Source organism: Notothenia coriiceps, unplaced genomic scaffold, assembly GCF_000735185.1.
Source record: "Notothenia coriiceps isolate Sejong01 unplaced genomic scaffold, NC01 NC01_scaffold00021789, whole genome shotgun sequence".
Classification (NCBI taxonomy): Eukaryota; Metazoa; Chordata; class Actinopteri; order Perciformes; family Nototheniidae; genus Notothenia; species Notothenia coriiceps.
Window position 1 is genome coordinate 209000 of NW_011354490.1, and position 6897 is coordinate 215896.

A 6897-nucleotide genomic window follows, 5' to 3' on the forward strand; every position below is an offset into this window, starting at 1 on the left:
AATTTTTAAAAACCCCCTTCCCAAGGGTTTTTTGGACCCGGTTTTCCCCACCAAAACCTTTAAAACAAACAAAGTTTTTAAAAAACAAAGTTTTTTTTTTTTTTGGAAAAAAACCAATGTTTTCAGGTTTTTATTGTCGCGAAACAGTTGGAAAAAAAAAAACCATTTTTCAAACTGAAAAAAAAACTTGGCTTTTTTTTTTTTCCAAACCGGGTTTTCTTTAATTTTTTAAAACCCAAAAAAAAACCCAACCCCAACCAAAAACATAGTTTTTTTTTTTTTCGGTTAAAAAAAAAGTAAAAAATCGTCTTTTTTTGTTTTTTAAATTTTTTTCTTCCAAACCAACCTTTTCTTTTAAAACAAAAAAAAAAAAAAACCCTAACCTTTGGTTTCTTTCTTCTTTTAAAAAAAAAAAAAAAGTCCTTTTGGGGTTTTTCCAAAGGAATTTTTGGAGGTTTTTTTGCTGGTTTTATTTTTTTTTTTTTTTTTTAAACAAAAACAAACACCGAAAACTTTATTCCTCTTTCTTTTTTTCCTTTCTTTCCTTTTTTTTCCCCGTTTGTTTGTTTTGTTTTAAGAGAAGGAAATTTAAAAAGTTTTTCGGTTGTTTTTTAATAAAAAAAAACCAAGAAAAAAAAAAAAAATAAAAAAAAAAAAAAAGTCATTTTTCTTTTTTTTTGGACACCCAAAAAGGGACTTTTTTTAGAAGGAAAAAAGGGGGGAACAAGGTTAAAGTTTTTTTGGTGTAGAAAAAGTTTGTTTTTTTGAAAAAAAAAAAGGGGAAAAAAAAATAACAGGACGGAAATTTTAACTTTTTTTTTTTTAAAAACGGAAATAAAAACTTTTAAGTATTGTGTTGTTTTTTGTTTTTTATTAAAAAAAAAGAAAAAAAAAAAAAACAACCGTTTTTTGGGAAAAAAAAAAAAAGCCAAAGGGTTTTTTTCCAAAGTAAAATTTTGTTTTCCCAATTTCGCGGGGGGGGGGGGAAACCAAAATAAACCTTTTTTGTTGAACCCCACTGGTTCCCAAAAACTTGTTTTTTTACTGTGGGTTTTTTAAAGTGTTTTTGGACGGTCCAAAAAAAAACCCTGGAAAAACAGGTATTAGGGAAAAATTTTTGGGAAACGGGGGGGGGACCCTGTTGGTTTTTCCCTAGCGGAAAAAGTTTTTTTTTTGCTTTTCAAATTTTGGGGCGCAATTGAAAAACGGGCGTTTTTTTCCGAAATCCCTTTATTTTTTTCCTCGGGGCTCAAGTTCCCCAAAAAATTTTTTGGGGAAAAAAAATGGGACTTTTTTTTGAAAAATTTGAAAAAACTTTTTTTAGGGGGAACCCTTTAAAATTTTTGAATTTTCCCAAAAAAAGGGATTTAATTTTCCCAAAAAAAGGGTTTTGGTTCCTGTCCTTTGGGGGTGGGTTTTTGGATTTTTTTTTCAAAAGTTTTTTTTTTAAAAAAAAAAAAAATAAAAAAAATAATTCCCAAACTTTGATTTTTTTAAAACAAAAAAAAAAAAAGGGGAAAACAATTTCTCTTTTTTTTTCCAATGTTTTTTTAGTGGAAAATGGGCTTTTAAAAAAGTTATTTTATTTTTTTTTTTGGCCCCGACGGGAATTTTTTGTCACGGGGCCTGAAAAAATTTTTTTTTACCCCCCAAAAAAAAAGGTTTGTTAGTAAACCCCCAAAAACCCATTTTTTGGGCACTTTTTAACAAAGGGGGAAAAAAAAAGGTTATTTTTTTTAAAACCCCCTTTTTGGGGGACCAAAAAAAAGGTTTGTAATTTTTAAATGTCCCCTTTTGGGAGTTTCTGGCTTTTTTTAAAAAAACATTTGTAACCCAGCCAAAAATTTTTTTTTTTTTAAAGCTGCTTTCTAAACCTTTTAATTTTGGGTTTTTCTTAATTTAAAAGATGAAAAAAAAAAAAAAGGGAAAAAACCCCAAACCAAAAAAAAAAAAAAAAAAAAAAAAACTTTCTTTTTTGTTTTAAAAAAAATTAAATTTGGGGGAAAAAAAAAAAAAAAAAAATGGAAAGGGGGGGAAAACCAACAGGAAGTAGGGGGGAAAAACGGTTTTTTCTCTTTTGGTTTTTGTTTTGGGAAATTTTTTTCAGTTTCCTTCAATTTTTTTTTTTTCCATTGTTTGGGTTTTTTTTTTTTAAAAAACCAAGGGTTTAGTTAAAAGGCTTTGCTTGATTTTTAATTCTTTTTTTTTTTCGAGTACAAAAAAAACTGTTTTGGGGCCTTTTTTTGGTTTTTTTTTTGGTTTTTTTTTCAAAAAAAAAAAAGCGGTTTTCGGAAAAAAGTTGGAAGAAAAAAAAGCAAAAGAAAAAAACTTTTTCAAAAAAGCCATTTTCCCTTTTTTTTGTTTGCTTTTTGGCCCCTTTCTTCTAAGGGTTGCTTTGTTATTTTTTCGCCTCAAGGCCTTCCCGAAAACCCAAAGGGGTTCCCACCAAAAAACGGGGTTCAAAATTTTTTTGCTTTTTTTCTTTTTCTTTTGAAAATGGCCCAAAAAAGGGGACAAAAAAACCCCAAAAAAAAAACAAAAAAAAAAAAAGCGGGGGGGGCTTTTAAACCCTTCGAAAGCGAAAGGGCTACCGCCGGGGGCCCCGGTTTTTTCTGCTTTTCTGCAAACCCCGCTTTGGGGGAAGGTTTGGGGGGACCACAAGGGACGAAAACGGACCGTTTCCCCCTTGGGCCCCCTTTTTGGAGGATTGGAAAGGGCAGGCACGCCAGCCGGTGGGCTGGAGGGAGGGCTTCCTTTGGGGGGAAAAAAACCAAAGGAAAAACTCTTTTTTACCAAATGTCGGTTGGCAATTTTCTTTTTTTTCCCCTTCCCCCCATTTTGATTTTTTTATTTGCGGGGCCAAAACTTTTTTTTTTGAAGGGGGGTTTAAGAACGGGTTTAAAAACGGGGAAAAGTGTTTTGTTGTTTTTTTTTTTTGTGGTTTTACATGCTTGAGAAAATTTCTTTAAAAAAAATTTTTAAAAATTAAAAATTTTGATTTTTTTCCCCCCAAAAAAAAAACTTTTGGGGGGAAACCCCAAAAGGGAACACTATTTTGGCTGCAGCTATTGAGTAATGATGCCACGTCCAACAGGGGGAGGGCTGTCAGTATACTTGGTGTCTGCAATTTCTGAGAGTGTACAGTGAAAAGGGGATTTGCAATTGTCTCTAGCGCTCTGTTAAGTGGTTCCCTTTGCCGTACGAAACTCTTCTTCGTGTGGACTGAGCGTAGCTGGTGTAGGCTTGGAATCTTTAATCTTCACTCCAGGATAAATTTGAAAGTTCGCGCAATTATTGGGAGCAGAGTTTTTGAGGCTGGTGGATGTCAGGCACTCAGTTTATTCCATTTGTTGCTCTGAATTGGAGCTTTAGAGAAGCCTGACTCAGTGTTGGATTCATGCTTGGTACCTGTCAAAAACGGAATCAATAAAATTTACCTATTTTTAACCGACACACGAAACTCCCACATCCACAATAGCTTAATAACCAGCTTGTCCTTTTTTTAAAGCATAATCTCAGAAATCGAAAGACATGATTTAGGGGTCTGGATGCGATGGGCCGACTGTAATGGAAGTGTATAGTAGTCTGGTTAAAGAGTAATTTAGAGATAACGTTATTAATGATAAACACAGAATCAGTGCTTTACTAAGAAAGTTACCGGAGGAGTTTGGGGCTGGCTAGAGGTGGTGAGTACTACTACAAGGTGAGAATGGTAAGGTGTAGGTAAGTTACTTCAGGTTTTACTGTGTGAGCATAGTGGTACAACAGTAAAAAATACAGAGTGCCGGTTTATGGGCCCTGCTCGAAAGGGACACTTGGCAGGGGGACTGGCCCCTTTCTTGCTTAGGTCTACCTGGGCACACTCACATTTTGTCTGATCAGGATTTGAACCGGCCTTCCTCTCGGTTCCCACCGCCCCTACATGGACTTTGGAGCACTTGCACATCTCTCTACTCACGTGCTTTTCCAACCCTATCTTTGCATGTTGCCTAAGTGTTTGTGTGTAAAATAACCAGTATCAGGCTACTATCGCCTACCAATGGACTGAGACACAGCTACTTAGATTTTCTCGCCTTGCTGTCCAACTTTCCAGCCTCTGCTACTGAATATTCAATAGGGCAGCGCCATTAGATATTGAAAGCACGCCACAGGGCAAGTTAGCCACAGGAAGCTTGGCTCCAAACTTATAAAGGAAGACGCAACGGCAAACCGCCTCATATTAAAAAAAGAGACCATATGGATTGTCTTCAAAATACATTTGTAAACATTCTTTTCTTTTCTTGCTAGCCTTTGAAACAACACATAAAAACAACCTTTTCCCCCACTTTTCCCAGCGGTATTTTGATGTTTTGCTATCTCTTTCTTCTTTCCCACCGGTTCAGTGCCTTGCAAGATCTCGGGGATGTGGTGGCCGGTAGCCAACTTCTACATTTGGGCCGCGGACCCCGGGCCAGCCGACCCCGACACGGGACAGGATCTGGTACGAGCCCACTTCTGATGCGGCGCCAAGGGTGCTCACCATGGCTCCGGGCCTATCACACTGAGATCGTTCCCTTAAAGTCGGGCGCTTACAACAAGGTCAAAAGGAAGCCAATGGACTTTTTACGACCCCCAAAAAGTGAGTACCTTTTTTTCTTATACTGGTCATCTGTAAATAATGCCTGATTCCTTGTTTCCATAGTCTAGCTTTTCTTTAGTTGGGTGACCTGTGAAATCCGAGGGAAACCGTTTGCTTGAGTAAATGAAGTGCTCACTCATGGGTGAATTAATACCTATTAGTAACTACTCCAGTAAATAACCATTTAGGCCAATTTTTAGAGCAGCTAACCTACATTAAAATTGATCTAGATAAATAACTAATTAGGCTTGGTCTTGTTAAACCTTTCATCCCATTTCTCTTCGCCTTAAAACAGTAACCATCAAGCCAAGAGTAACAAGGGATGGTTTTTCTTTCTTTTCAGTTTAAAGGTTTTCTAGATATCCCCAAATCTTTGATGTTTGCTCAGGAAATTGATCAGAGCCCTACATTAATTAAGTCGTGTACAGACACTGCCCCGGCGACTAACTACATCAGGCAATCTCGCGTGCCTTGATGGCAAGTTATGCAACTTATAGGGAGGAAGTGTTTGGTGAGGAATGTGAAAACTAGTATTATTGCCAACACTACTCCCAAAGATTTCTTTGTTTTCATGACGTTTAGGTTCCCAACTTAACAGTTGATATGGAAACATCTAGTGCTTCTTAGTCGTGCTAAGAAATAGTTGGTTAGAAGCACCACCCAAGGCTTAGTGTTTAGCTACGCTTCACCTTTTCATTTTGACACGGACCAGGGCAAGGAGAAAAACTGTTTCGTGGCTTTGGCACTTTTTTTCCTTCCTAGGATCAACAATTCACATTCCCATCAGTAGCGTTGGTTTATGTCTTCTGTTTACCTCTGTAACCGTCGAGTCTATTATTTATATAATAATTAGCAAGGAGGCGCTTCAAAAAAACTTAAAAAACCTTGGCAACATTTATAGCTAGCACAAGTGTTTATTGTACTTGTATTTATAACACCTTGTTAGTCTTTTGGAACCTCAAAGCCACTTTGCAACAAATGTCAGGCTTTTACTCCTTCACTACACAAAAGGAGGCTCATCTAATCTAAATGGTCATTTACACTACTTAAAACTGGGTTAAAGCCATGCGAACCTGAAATTGCTCCAAACAGTAGCGATATCAGGGTGTTGGTGTCCACGGTGGTCTTAAAGCAGTATTATTAAAAGTAGATAAATCAATTTAGCGAAAATTAAGGCTATTCAAAAGTATTAAACGGCATTTTCCAAGGTATTAAATGTTGTAGCTTGTTTTCAATAAGTATATAAATGGTCCAAAGAGGTTGTATTCTACAGTGTGCCTGAATGTAATCATTGCGTAGGTGTGTAGTGTGATTCTGTTTAGTTTATTTATGGCATCCCGTTGGATTTGACGTCATCTGAACAGGACATCGCACGCTCACTGCTTGATAGCTCGCGAAGGTCCGTTTATGCCGGTTGTTAAACAACATCGTTATGGGGAAATGCAATGTTGCATCTAAATAGTTGGAAGATAAGGAGGAAGAACAATCAATACTGTATATAGTAAATGTGAGGTAAAGTGTGTCGCCAAGGTAACCGGTTAAAACTCAAAGTGGCGATGAGGTCTTAAAATGTATGGAAAGGGTCTTAAAAGGTATTACATTTGACTTCAGGATTCCTGCATATACCCTAAATAATACTTACTTTGATACCGGTCAAGGCTGCAGCCAGAGGATGCTCTGCGTTTATTCCTGTCTACATTGCATCATCCGCCTGTGCGCATCAAAGGCGCAGACTCATCGTTCCCACTAAAGTAGGGGTGAGTGTAATAAGGAGGCAAAGTTGACGTTCAGTGTGTTGCCGGGAGAGTATAAGGATTTATCCACAATGTTGAAAATGTAAAAAAAAAAAGTTTAAAACATAAAGGTAAAAAGTTTTTTAAAAGTTGTTGTTTAATGTTTTAAGGGGGTGACGCTACTCAGCCCATCAAATCGGTGCGGTCAGTGAGTCAGCACGATAGATTCAAACACAGACGAGAGAAGAAGAGAGAAACATTCGGAGTAATTTCAAATGGCGTGCTCAAAAAAGAGAAAGGTAGACAGCGAAAACCGAGCCTTTATTGACATTTTCTCTTACTGGACCTCTTTCAAATGCAATTGAATGCCCCTGCATTATAGCAACAATAATAATAATTGGGAGATGGGGGCACGGCTGTTCTTATGTTCTCTGAGGGGAGGCTCACCTTCCCACACTTTGAAAACCCCTGCCTTATGATATTTCTTTAAAACACACCTTTGTATTTCAAATCTCGATTTGAACGATGAGACATTATTCATTTGTC